The sequence below is a fragment of the Centruroides vittatus genome, unplaced genomic scaffold (assembly GCF_030686945.1).
Source record: "Centruroides vittatus isolate TY-2023 unplaced genomic scaffold, ASM3068694v2 contig_178, whole genome shotgun sequence".
In the NCBI taxonomy this organism is placed as follows: domain Eukaryota; kingdom Metazoa; phylum Arthropoda; class Arachnida; order Scorpiones; family Buthidae; genus Centruroides; species Centruroides vittatus.
This window is the reverse complement of record NW_027121089.1, coordinates 595,154-609,909: the sequence shown is the minus strand read 5'-3', so window position 1 is coordinate 609,909 and position 14,756 is coordinate 595,154. Positions and strand designations below refer to the sequence as shown.

General features: G+C 40.2%; 1 long non-coding RNA gene across 1 annotated transcript; it reads left to right on the top strand.

Moving 5' to 3' along the window:
- Positions 1 to 363: 363 nt before the first annotated feature.
- On the top strand, positions 364 to 14,449 carry LOC136969406 (uncharacterized). The gene is made up of 2 exons (XR_010879818.1): positions 364 to 809; positions 14,308 to 14,449. It is a non-coding gene; the product is annotated as an uncharacterized lncRNA (long non-coding RNA).
- The last annotated feature ends 307 nt before the right edge of the window (positions 14,450 to 14,756 follow it).

Here is a 14,756-nt window from a genome sequence, read left to right as displayed (position 1 = left end):
CGCTGTGCAGTTCGTTCGTATATTCCAAATCCGCTGCGTTGCTTTAAATGCCAGCGATTTGGACATTCCCAGACGTCTTGCCGAGGCAAAAGCTTATGTGCACAGTGTGGAACTGAAGGTCACGACAGTACTGAATGTAAAAGTACTCCACACTGTGTGAACTGCAAAGATGCCCATCCTTCCTACTCCCGGAAATGCCCTGCATGGCAAAGAGAAAAAGAAATTCAACGGGTAAAAACTGAGAAAAACATATCATATTTAGAGGCTCGTCGCATGGTCACTCCAAGTGCACCTATGCAACAAAAGACATTTGCTGTTGTGTTGAAATCTACTACGACACGTGGGGTTCAAACAGATATTTCTGTATTTTGAAGCGAATCTTTTACACGCCATGCAAGATGCTTATTGATCCCATCTACACAATCAGAAGAAAAGGAGATCACAAAGACTAAAACCTCTGTAAGTAAATCAGGGGTAACAACCAGAAATGTGGGTTCTAAAAAAGCCAGTAAGAACCCACTTAACAAACAAAGAGTGAAAGCAGCCCTCTCTAAAGTTTCAAAAAAATCAGAAGCTCAATCTGTGAGTGAGTTTTCTGACATATCTGACGAAGAGCCTAATACGGAGGTTACGAAACCAAAGTCACCTCCAAAAGAGAGACCCCCTGTTAAATTAAAGAGGGATACCCTCGCAAAGAATGCTACCTCAAACACATAATGAATTATAAAATAATCCAATGGAACTGTCGTGGTTTCTGCAACAACTTCTCTGACGTTAAACACCTGACATACTCTACCTCATCTCTCTGCGTGGCACTCCAGGAAACACATCTAAAACCTGGAGAAAGAATTTCTTTAAAAGGATTCGATCTTTACCGTAAAGATGACGACAGCCACACCCGCGCCAGTGGAGGTGTGGCTGTACTGGTTTCAAACCGCATCCCGTCTTTTCCGGTACAAATAACAACAGAGCTGCAAGCTGTGGCAGTCAGAATATCTATGGGCGTCACTGTCACAGTTTGTTCCATATACTTGCCACCAGATGTCAGAGTCAATAAGGATGAATTGGATGCATTGGTTGAACAGCTGCCAACTCCTTTCCTTTTACTTGGTGATTTCAATGGTTACAATCCAATGTGGGGCAGTCACGATATCAACCGTCGAGGCAGAGCCATTGAAAGATTCATAGGTAATCACCAACTATATCTATTTAATACTGGAGAAGTGACATACTTCCACGCTCCAACAAGAACATTTACTGCCATTGATCTATCATTAGCAACCCCAAATCTGTTTTCAGCGTTTATATGGGAGGTTGGATCTAATCCACTTTCCAGTGACCACTTCCCAATATTTCTAAAATACCAAGGCAGAGAAAGCTGTGAAACAGCCTGTCCACCACGCTGGAAACTTGAAACGGCAGATTGGCCTGCTTTTTCCTCTTTGGCTAACGTCACTGAGGAAATGGTCAATACTGCTGACATCAATGATGCAGTAGAAGTTGTCACTTCCAGTATTATTCAGGCAGCCGAAAAAACAATGGGGAAAACGTCAACCAGATATCCAAAACATCCGAAACCATGGTGGGATCAGAATTGTGAGGCAGCATTTAAAAAGCAAAAGAAAGCATGGGGGATTTTCAGAAGATACCCCACTGCTAACAATTTGGTTGCTTTTAAGAAAGCAAAGGCTAATGCCAGAAAAATAAGAAGGCAAAGCCAAAGGGATTCTTGGAGGAAGTATGTTTCTAGCATAACATCTTCCACCAGCTCAAAAGCAGTCTGGGATAAAATCCATAAAATCAATGGAAAATATGCTTCTCACTCTCTGTCCATGCTGGAAAGTAATGGCACAATAATCAGTGATATAAAAGGTATTGCTGATTTGTTGGGTGAAACATTTTCGTCTTCATCCAGCAATATTATGTATACAAGGGATTTTTAGGCTTATAAAGTCCTGACTGAAAAACAATATCTAAACTTCCACTTTCCATCTAATGAGGAATATAATGTGCCATTCAGCAGAATAGAACTATGTACAGCAATCTCTCGCTCGGGGAATACTGCTGTAGGCCCGGATAAAATCCACTACAGCATGATTAAAAATCTGTCAGATAATTCCCTCAGTAATTTTCTGAATCTGTTTAACAGAATATGGACAGAACATACTTTTCCAGACTCTTGGAGGCTATCTATCATCATTTTCATATTCCAAGCCAGGTAAAGACCACAAGAATCCCTCTAATTATAGACCAATTTTTCTGACTAGTTGTCTTTGCAAACTTTTCGAGAGAATGGTAAACAGACGCCTGATGTTCCTCTTAGAGGAAAAGAACTACTTTTCACCACATCAGAGTGGATTCCGTAGGAACAGAAGTACCACAGACAATTTAGTAATTCTTGAAACATCTATACGCAAAGCGTTTGTTAGACGACAGCACTTAGTGTCTGTGTTTTTTGATATAGAGAAGGCCTATGATCGCTGCTGGCGATATGGGATACTCCGTGATCTGCACAAATTCGGATTGCGGGGTAATTTGCCAATTTTTATAAAAAACTTCCTACAGAATCGAAGATTCCAAGTCAGGATGGGCAACACTTTGTCTAGGCCTTTCACACAAGAAGAGGGTGTCCCTCAAGGTTCTATTTTGAGTGTAACTCTGTTTTTAATAAAAATTAACAGTATAACTAACTGTCTCCCTCCCAGTGTGAAACACTCTCTGTATGTGGATGACTTTAAGATCTCCTGTCAGTCTACTAACATGGGTTTTATTGAAAGACAACTGCAAACCTCTCTAAATCGCATAGACAATTGGTCCAAGATCAATGGTTTTACTTTTAATGCAGAGAAGACCTCGTGCACCCACTTTTGCCGAAGGCGTGGTTTGCACCTGGACCCTGAAATTCACCTAAATGGGGTTAAAATTCCAATGGTCAATGAAGCAAAATTTTTGGGTGTCGTGTTTGACCATAAATTGACGTTTTTGCCACACTTGCAGAATTTGAAGAGTAGATGTTTAAAATCTCTGAACCTTTTAAAGGTATTATGCTGCTCATCCTGGGGAGCAGACAAATGTTCGATGCTCAGGATATATAGAGCCCTCGTTCGCTCTAAGCTGGATTATGGATGTGTTGTTTATGGCTCTGCGCGAGAATCTACTCTTCGGATGCTGGATCCAATCCACCATCAAGCATTGCGTTTGTGCACTGGTGCATTTCGAACTTCTCCTATTCAAAGTTTGTACGTGGATGCTTATGAGCCTTCACTATCTCTCAGGAGAGAGCAGTTGTCTTTTGTTCTATTACATTAAACAGAAATCTCTGGCTAAGCCTTCAGTTTATTGTAGAGTATCAGATACTCAGCTGAAAAGATTATTTACAGCTCGCCCAAGTTGTGTCCCTACATTTGACATTAGAATGGAGAATGTAAGCAGCACGATTGACCTGGACACAAGCAACATTTCACAGGTCGAGGTTGATAATATATCACCTTGGTCAACTCCTGTGATTAATGTTGACTTTAGCTTAAAGCAGTTTCCTAAGGAATCCACCCCGGACTACATCTATAGGCAGCACTTTGCAGAAATTCAACATTGTGACAGGAATTTAATTCCTATTTATACTGATGGATAGAAATCGGTTTATTACGTTGGTTCAGCCTTTGTCTGCCAGGATGAGATCGTGGCAGAACAAATCGCATCGAATTCTTCCATCTTTACTGCAGAGTTGCAGGCTATTTACCTAGCCTTAAAATATATAATTAGTAAAGGTCATCGTCGCTGTGTTATTTACACTGACTCAGTTAGTGCACTTCAGGCTTTGATCTCACATGAACCTAGTTTTCACTGTATAGTGATTAAAATTCGCAAACTGTTTTGCCATCTTATTGCGAGTAATATTTTTGTAAAATTTTGTTGGGTCCCAGGCCATGTAGGTATAAAAGGGAATGAAGCAGCTGATGCAGCTGCAAAGTCAGCAAGTCTTTCTCAGCATACAATGTTTATTGAAGGAGGTGACTTGAAGCTTGTTGTTAAAAAACGACTAGAGGAGAGATGGCAAAATGTGTGGAACGCACAATTCCACAATAAACTACACGAGATCAAACCTGTGATAGAAAATTGGACACAGAAGAAACCTTATGACAGGAGATCTGAGGTCATTCTTACTCGTTTGAGAATTGGACACACTCGACTGACTCATGAATTCCTTCTGACGGGTGATGACCAGCCTGTGTGTCAGTATTGCAATTGTACTGTAAGTGTTAAGCACATTCTGAGCGATTGCATCGTTTCTGAACGGATTTGTAGGCAGCATTTTGGAAATGCAAGTTTTAAAGAGATTTTGGGCTAGAGGCCAAATGTTGATAAATTACTGAACTTTCTAAAAGTTACAAATATTTATAAACAGATTTAGTTGTTTGTTTATTTTATATTTACACCTTGTTACTATATACATTTTAATTGTTATTTATTTTTGTTATCGGTTCTATGTTTGTTGTTTTATTTTGTTCTATTTTATTCCATTTAATTTTGTTATTTATTTATGTATTTATTTACACTATGTGTTGTGGCGCAGCTTGGCCTGTGTTGTTTTTGTGCCAAAAAAACTATTACCAACCAACCAACCTAAACATTAATTTAAATATAATCAATGTAAATTGTCTCTATTGTATTTGCATTATAGATGTATGCACAGCAATCAATTACATTTCTATGTATACATGTAAGTGCAGTGCATTTTATTAACAAGTCCATCTTATTTACTCAACTATTTATTTATACCAAATTCAAATCCACTTTTATATAAACACATTTGTTAACACGATATTAATTGTTTTTCATCTTTAATCACTAACAAGTTCCATCTACAAACATGTTGATGCAATTTCTGAGTCTTCCATCACTTATCTGAAATAATTACATCGTCTCATATCCATTTACTAAAATTGAATTTGAAGTGAAATAATTCATTTTCGAATTGTTTGTATTTTTTTTTCCAAGGAATTTGGAGTAAGTTATTGATGGGTAATGTTAAATGAATTTCTTTTTATCAAGAAAAATAGGAACAAAGCTATAAATGGGGCCCCTTTTTGCCTACCAGATTGATTACAAGATCTCTATATCTGCCAGAATATTTTGTTAGTGTTATGCCTTTGTCCCTATTCCTGAATTAATTAAAAATAGAGGAATTTTACAAGGTGAGCCACTTTCACCATATTTGTTCAACTTTTATATTAATGATATTGACAAGTTGTTTTTAGATGATTCAGAAGATATATATATATATATATATATACATGGAAGAATATTTCATTATATTTTATATGCCAATGATCTGGTTTTATTGGCCCCAACCAAAGTAACTCTACAACACAAGTTTATCAAAATGAATGACTACTTGAACTCTATATTCCTATCAATAAATATTGCTAAATCTAAAATAATTTTTTTCAGAAATAACATTAAATTATCAAACCAAGAGAAATTTTTTTATTTAAACAGTCAACCTTTAGAATTAGTTAATAATATAAAATGTCTTGATATGATTTTTACTGGAATGGTAAATTCCAGATGCATTTGAAATATCTTAATGTAAGAATCAACCAATTAATTAACAATACTTATTATTTAAGTGCAAGTTTAAAAATTGCAAATTTAAAATTGCATATGAAAATGTTTAACTCAATTCGCTTGTGCCACTAACTATAGGTGGCGTATGAGTTGACTAAAATGGCAGCCAGAAAGGGTATAGCATGCCTGTTGACATAGACATTACAAACAAAAGTCACTTGTGTGTTAACTTTTCTTTCTATAGTGAAAACGTTTTATTCGCATTCTTGTCTGATATGAACAACTACGAAATCAACTAGGATTAATATCGTAATGAAATCACATTGTGACATTTTAGATTATGTGGGTGATAGAAAAAGATGTTTTATAGAAGGAGAGGAAATGCTAAAACAGATAATTTGCTGAGGCATTAAAGAAAAAATCCTTCTGAATGTTGGATTTTTCACTTAAACTTAAGAGTGCCATAGCTGCATCTTTTTCTGTTCGTGATACTGATGTCATATCTTCATCCTCCTCTATTTGTGATGTCATTTGTTGATCTGTACATGCACAGCAGTCAATACATGATTTAGACCAGGATGTACTAGGCTGTGACAATTCCAAAATGTTGGTGTCATTATTAGGTTGATATGTTCATTTTTCCTTGATAAAAGTTTCTTTATTTGCCAGTTCCAAACCTAAAAATTTAGTGATTTCAATCATTATAAGATCTTGTATTGACGTAGCGTTATTAAAGAAATGCATCTGACAAAATGAAGAAACAAACCTTTATTCCATATTTCCTGTCTTTTTTGGGCATGAATGGACCTTTGCTCAGCAATGTTTTGAGGAGATTGTATGAAACTTCCTTATCGGTATGTTTTAGATGGATACGAATTAGGTTTTAAATAATGACGAGCACATGGTAAACCTATAAAAACGTAAGTACCGTACGTGATAACAGTTAAAATATACTTATAAGAAATGTTGTTATTACCTGGCAAATAGTAATCATCTTTGTCAAAATGCAAACTGCAAACGTATGTAGATTTCATTGATTGCTAACTTCAGTTTTATTTCCCACTTTTTTTTCAGTAATTTGTCTTTTGGGAATGTGTGCATATGTACTGAGTTTGATGTACCTTTAGACTTACATCCAAATACACAGCAATACGTATTATTTACCATTGTAAGTTAAATACTTTTTAATTCTTACTGACCACAGACTTACATTATACCCATAGTAGTTGCCATTATGTATGTGCTAATACCGGTAGATGTCAGATCGATCGTTGGCACGAGCAAATTATTATGCCAGCTATTCTTTATGCCAGTCTGATTTGGCCTATTGATCTCTCTCATAATTTGGAAAAATATCATATGATATTTTTATGAAAATTATATAAACTACTAGCACCGACATCTTTTGAGACTAGTTTCCTCGATGTGGGTTCCTGTCCGTGGTGAGGGGACCTCCCAGAGATGGTTTAGTAACTCTTCTTTACCATCCCTGGGATCTGAACGCCCACCCACGTGTTTGGCGTGCGTGGTGACCCGTATGCCGGAAAGGGGGATCCTGGTAGTTGAGGGGCAACATACCGTCCCAAACACACTGCTTTGGCCTCCTGCTTCGGATAAACGGGAGGCTCAAATCAGGCTCCGTTTGAGTCAATCGGCTGGTCGTTGAGTCATTCTTGATCTCGGCTTGGAGTCAACCGATCGATGCAGACCGGGCGGACACATCAGACAAGATGTGCTCTTCTTGACTGTATTGTGAGGGTATAGATCCTGGGAAACCCTGGTGCGACGGTCTGTGGGAGTCTCCCATGTGACGGCATCCCCCTGTTGGGCCCCATGGTGGGTGGGGTCACTAGGAGCTGAATATACATTCTTAAATATGGATTGCAAAAACTCAATTCAAGCAACCAAAGTAAAGACCTCCAGCCAACCTGCTTACTTAATAGTACATGCAACTGGAGAAAAACCCCTTGCTAAGTGTTCCCCCTTTTTGATTCAAAAGCTGTTTGAATCAACCATTGGGCATTTGAAAAAAATTCAAAAATTGAGGTCAGGGGACTTACTTGTAGAAACAGCCTCTCCTCAACAAACAACAAAGCTTTTGTCAATTACAACTCTTGGAGACATGGGAATATCGGTCACACCACACGGAAGTTTGAACTCATCACGTGGTGTGATATCTGAGTTTGACTTGATGTCTGAAGACGAATCAGACATTCAGATCGGCCTCTCGGACCAAGGTGTCACTTCTGTCCGACGCATTTCGATCTCGTCGAGACGGCAAGTTGATACCCACTAAACATTTAATTATCACATTCAACAACCCGACACTGCCATCTTTCGTTACAGCAGGATATCTGCGCTGCGCAGTTCGTCCGTATATTCCAAATCCGCTGCGTTGCTTTAAATGCCAGCGATTTGGACATTCCCAGACCTCTTGTCGAGGCAATAACTTGTGCGCACAGTGTGGAACTGAAGGTCACAACAGTACTGAATGTAAAAGTACTACCACACTGTGTGAACTGCCAAGATGCTCATCCTGCCTATTCCCGGAAATGCCCTGCATGGCAAAGAGAGAGAGAAATTCAACGCCTAAAAACAGTTAACAACATACCTTACCCAGAGGCTTGGCGCATGGTCACTGTAAGTGCACCAGTGAAACAGAAAACATTTGCTGCTGTTCTGAAGTCCACAAACACACGTGGGGTTCAGACAGACATTTTCGTTTCACCAAATGAATCTCTCACTCGCCATGCTAGGTGTTTGTTAACTCAATCTAAAGAAACAGAAGAAAAGGAGAGTATAAAGAAAAGAACACCCCTACCTAAAGCAGGGGTAGTAACCAGAAATGTGGGTTCAAAAAAAGCTAATAAGAACTCACTCAACAAACAAAAATTAAAATCAGCCCTCTCTAAATCTAAAAGATCAGAGACTCAGTCTATGAGTGAGTTCTGTGACTTCTCAGATGAGGAGACTAAGAAGGTGGTTACACCACCAGCCTCACCTCCAAAAGGCAAATCGGCTGTAAAACTAAAGAGGGATACGTTTACAAAGAATGCTGCCTCAAACATATAATGGATTATAAAATAATCCAATGGAACTGTCGTGGTTTCTGCAACATCTTCTCTGACATTAAACACCTGAGATCGTCTACCCCATCTCTCTGCGTGGCACTTCAGGAAACACATTTGAAATCTGGAGAAAAGATTTCTTTAAAAGGACTCGATCTCTACCGTAAAGATGATGACAGCCACACCCGCGCCAGTGGAGGTGTGGCTGTACTGGTTTCAAACCGCATCTCATCCTTATTGGTACAAATAACAACAGAGCTGCAATCTGTGGCAGTCAGAATTTCTATTGGCGTAACTGTCACAGTTTGTTCGATATACTTGCCCCCAGATGTCAGAGTCAATGATGATGAATTGGATGCCTTGGTTGAACAGCTGCCAACTCCTTTCCTTTTACTTGGTGACTTCAATGGTCACAACCCAATGTGGGGCAGTCCCGACATCAGTCGTCGTGGCAGGGCCATTGAGAGATTTATAGGCAATCACCAGCTGTATATATTTAATACCGGAGAAGTGACATACTTCCATGCCTCAACAAGAACATTCACTGCCATTGATTTATCATTAGCTAGTCCAAACTTGTTTTCAGCATTTACATGGGGGGTTGGATCTAATCCACTCTCTAGTGACCACTTCCCAATATTTCTAAAATACCGAGGCAGAGAAAGCTGTGAAACAGCCTGTCCACCACGCTGGAATCTCGAAACGGCAGATTGGCCTGCATTTTCTTTTTTGGCTAAAATCACTGAGGAAATGGTCAATACTGTTTATATCAATGATGCAGTTGAAGTTGTCACATCGAGTATTATTCAGGTAGCTGAAAAAACAATGGGGATAACATCAACCAGATATCTAAAGCATCCGAAACCATGGTGGAATCAGAATTGCGAGGCAGCATTTAAAAAGCAAAAGAAAGCATGGGGTATTTTTAGAAGATATCCCACTGCTAGCAATTTGATAGCTTTTAAAAAAGCAAAGGCCAATGCCAGGAAAATAAGCAGGCAAATCCAAAGGGATTCTTGGAGGAAGTATGTTTCTAGCATAACATCTTCCACTAGCTCAAAAGCAGTCTGGGATAAAATCAATAAAATTAATGGGAAATATGCTTCTCACACACTGTCCATGCTGGAAAATAATGGCACAATAATCAGTGATATACAGGGTATTGCTGATTTGTTGGGTGAAACGTTTTCTTTGTCATCTAGCAATACAATGTACACAAGGAATTTTCAAGCTTATAAAGCTCAAAGAGAAAAACAAAGTTTAAATTTCGTTTTCTCATCTAACGAAGAATATAATGTGCCATTCTCCAGAGTTGAATTACATACAGCGATATCTCGCTCGGGGAGTACTGCTGTAGGCCCAGATAAAATCTATTACAGCTTGATTAAAAATCTGTCAGAAAACTCCCTTAGTAATCTCTAAATCTGTTTAACAGAATATGGACAGAACATACTTTCCCTGACTCTTGGAGGCTATCAATTATTATTCCCATTCCCAAACCAGGCAAAGATTACAAGAATCTCTCTAATTACAGACCAATCTTCCTTACGAGTTGCCTCTGTAAACTTTTCGAAAGAATGATAAACAGACATCTGATGTTTCTCTTAGATGAAAAGAGCTAATTTTCTTTACATCAGAGCGGATTTCGTAGGAACAGAAGTACCACAGACAATTTAGTAAGCCTTGAAACGTCTATACGCGAAGCGTTCGTTAGACGACAGCACTTAGTGTCTGTGTTTTTCGATATAGAGAAGGCCTATGATCGCTGCTGGCGATACGGAATACTTTGTGATCTGCATGAATTTGGACTGCGGGGTAATTTGTAAATTTTTATAAAAAACTTCCTACAGAATCGAAGATTCCAAGTCAGGATGGGTAACACTTTGTCTAGGTTTTTCACACAAGAAGAGGGTGTTCCTCAAGGTTCTATTTTGAGTGTAACTCTGTTTCTAATTAAAATTAATAGCATAGCTAAGTGTCTCCCTCTCAGTGTGAAACACTTTCTGTATGTGGATGACTTTCAGATCTCCTGTCAGTCTGCTAACATGAGTTTTATTGAAAGACAACTGCAAACCTCCCTAAATCGCATAGACAATTGGTCCAAGATCAATGGTTTTACTTTTAATGCAGAGAAGATTTCGTACATCCACTTTTGCCGAAGGCGTGGTTTGCACCTGGATTTGGAAATACACGTAAATGGGGTTAAATTCCTTATCGTCAACGAGGCGAAATTTTTGGGTGTTGTGTTTAACCATAAATTGACGTTCTTGTCTCACTTGTGCAATTTGAAGAGTAGATGTTTAAAAGCTTTAAACCTGTTAAAGGTATTGTGCTGCTCATCCTGGGGAGCAGACAAATGTTTAATGCTCAGGTTATATAGGGCCCTTGTTTACTCTAAGCTAGACTATGGATGTGTTGTGTATGGCTCTTCGCGAGAATCTACTTTTTGGATGCTGGATCTAATCCACCATCAAGCATTGCGTTTGTGCAGTGGTGTATTTCGAACCTCTCGTGTTTAAAGTTTGTATGTAGGTGCTCATGAGCCTCCACTATCTCTTAGGAGAGAACGGTTTTTTCTTTTTTATTACATTAAACAGAGATCTCAAAATAAGCTTTTAGCTGATTGTTCAGATAGTCAGCTGAGAAGATTATTTGCTGCTCGCTCAAGTAGTGTCCCTACATTCGACATAAGAATGGAGAATTTAAGCAGCACGATTGACCTGGACACAAGCAACATTTCACAGGTTGAGGTTAATAGTATATCCTTTTGGTTAATTTCAGTGATAAATGTTGATTTAAGCTTAAAGCAGTTTCCAAAAGAAACCACCCCAAACTACGTTTATAGACAGCACTTCGCAGAAATTTAACATTCTGACAGGAATTTAATTCCTATATACACAGATGGATCTAAATTAAATGACTATGTTGGCTTAGTTTTTGTTTGCCAAGACGAAATTGTGGCAGAACAAATAGCTCTGATTTTTTTCATTTTCACTGCGGAGTTGCAGGCTATTTATTTAGCTCTAAAGTATATAAATAGGAAAGGTCATTGTTGCTGCGTGATTTACACTGACTCAGTTAGTGCACTTCAGGCTTTGATCTCGTATGAACCTAGTTTTCACTCCATAGTGATTAAAATTCGTAAGCTGATTTGCCATATTTTTGTGAGGAATTTCTTTATAAAATTTTTTTGGGTCCCAGGCCATGTAGGTATAAGAGGAAATGAAGACACTGACGCAGTTGCAAAGTCAGCAAGTTCTTCTCAGCATATAATGTTTATTGAAGGAGGTGACTTGAAGCCAGTTGTTAAAAAACGACTAGAGGAGAGATGGCAAAATGTGTGGAACGCACAAGTCCACAATAAACTACACGAGATCAAACCTGTGATAGAAAATTGGACAGAGAAGAAATTCTATGACAGGAGATCTGAGGACATTTTTACTCCTTTGAGAATTGGACATACTCGACTGACTCATCAATACCTTTTGAAGGGTGATGACCAGCCTGTATGTCAGTATTGCAACTGTAACGTAAGTGTTAAGCACATACTGAGCAATTGCATCTTTTCTGAACGGATTTGTACGCAGCATTTTGGAAATGCAAGTTTTAACGAGATTTTGGGCAGAGGCCAAATGTTGATAAATTATTGAACTTTCTAAAAATTACAAATATTTATAAAGAAATTTAATTATTTATTTATTTATTTATGTGAAAGTTCGAACCCACCGGAATTAAGCCGGTAATGATACATCCCTTTTCGCGCAAGTAGAAGGAAAAGGGATATGAGTCAAAAGAAAGAAAAAATGAATCAGGAGGAACAAGAGTCGAAAAACGGGGGCTGGCGAAACTGGAACTTGTGACCGAGAGAATAAAAAGGTGACGACAGAGAAAAGGGTCGTCGGTTACGTTTGTCTTATAACTGTGCGTGTGCGGACAAAATCGAGGGGAACCGCCTGGAATCAACGGAGTATTGTCGACTACGAGGACCGACCCGGATCACAAGGTATGACCAGAATTTATGTAAACTCTCCCTCCGCGAATCCAGAAAGATGCGACCGTCGCGCGCTTTTTTTTGTAATTATCCTGCTAGCTTAAATAAATTCTTGTTGTTGTTATTAACCGTTGGCTATGTTTTTTATTCGAATATTATCATTTGCTGCTCTACTGTCGACTTTCTTCACTTCCTCCACTCGCGTAACGCGTAACTCATCTGAACCGCCATGTTGATGTGGGCAGGTCTCACGGACCTGTTAGCTGACAAAAAGGAGGAACGAGACTTTGGCCGCCTCTTGGCACTTACAAATTGGTTTTTCAGGAGTGGGGTTCGACTCCTTCGAAATATCGATAGAGCGGAAAGGATCATATTCGAATAAAAAGGGATTATTTCAGTCGAAGTAGGGACTTAGATTATAGGAAGAAAGATTAGGAATAGTATCGGAGGTAGTCCTATTAGGAAAAATGGACGGCAATTCGCAACTTGCGGTAGGACCAGCTCCCGCGAATCCAAAACCCTTTTACCCTAGGAGGGTTGGGCGGAATTATCCCACTTTTGCCTGTATTTTTCGGAGAAATGGGAGGTCTTTGAGTTACAGATTTTTTTGACTTGTTTGCGGATGTAACGAAAGTCGCGGCATGGTCAAAGGCCCAAATGTTGGCCGTAGCCAAACTCAAACTCACCGGAATAGCTCGAGAATTCGTCTGAAAAGATCGACAAATCAAAGAGGTCGACGAGTTTAAGCGCTTAATGATCGCGCGGTTTAAACGGGAACCTTATTCGTTTAGGCTTAGTAAATTTTATACCTGCGTACAAAAACGGGACGAGGACGTGCAAGCGTACGTTGCCCGGCTCCAAGCGCTTGCAATGGAAATCGAGATCACGCCGGAGCCTGGAGCAGACGCCGCAGAAGCCGCTATTATTCAGCGCATTCAACAGAAGGAGTTAGACGAACGGTTAAAGGCGCAATTCCTTAACGGGATCGATATAAGGATCCGTAGAAGAGTAATGAGTCGCGAGGCTGAGACCTTCGATGAGGCGCTCAAAGCCGCGATCAGTGAGGAGACGATCGAACAGCTCACCTCCCATCCGCGGGGAATATTACGAACAGTCCGGGACAGCGAGCAGGTGACAGACTCCCCCTCACAGGATCAGATAGCTCAATTAACGTCGGCTATGCAAGAACTGCAAGCCAGAGTGGAAGGGTTAACCCGAACCTCCGCGACCGGTAATGCTAGAATCTCTCCAGAGAGGCGAAATAATCGGGGAGATAATCGAGGTAATCAGAATAATCCGCCTTCCCGGCGAGGAGGCTACTGCGCAGGTAACCCTAGTCATATGCCCAATCGACCGAATAATCAACCCTATCGGAACCGGAATCCCTCCGATCGCCGAGAGAACAATCCTAGCGATGTTCCTACGCGTAGGCAAAGCGACGTCGAGAATTCGGAGGCCCCAAGAAGGCGCGAAAGCTAATAGGGGTCGTGCTAGAGAGGAGAAACTCAACAGGTGGAAAGGAAAGGTAGCGAAGCGTCCAATTTTGTTGGGTCCCAGGCCATGTAGGTATAAGAGGGGATGAAGAAGCTGACGCAGCTGCAAAGTCAGCAAGTCCTTCTCAGCATAGAATGTTTATTGAAGGAGGTGACTTGAAGCTGGTCGTTAAAAAACGAGTAGCAGAGAGCCCCTCGATGTGGGTTCCTGTCCGTGGTGAGGGGACCTCCCAGAGATGGTTTAGTAACTCTTCTTTACCATCCCTGGGATCTGAACGCCCACCCACGTGTTTGCCGTGCGTGGTGGCCCGTATGCCGGAAAGGGGGATCCTGGTAGTTGAGGGGCAACATAACGTCCCCAACACACTGCTTTGGCCCCTGCTTCGGATAAACGGGAGGCTCAAATCAGGCTCCGTTTGAGTCAATCGGCTGGTCGTTGAGTCATTCTGGACCTCGGCTTGGAGTCAACCGATCGATGCAGACCGGGCAGACACGTCAGACAAGATGTGCTCTTCTTGACTGCATTGTGAGGGTATAGCTCCTGGGAAACCCTGGTGTGACGGTCTATGGGAGTCTCCCATGTGACGGCATCCCCTTGTTGGACCCCATGGTGGGTGGGGTCACCGGGAGCTGAAT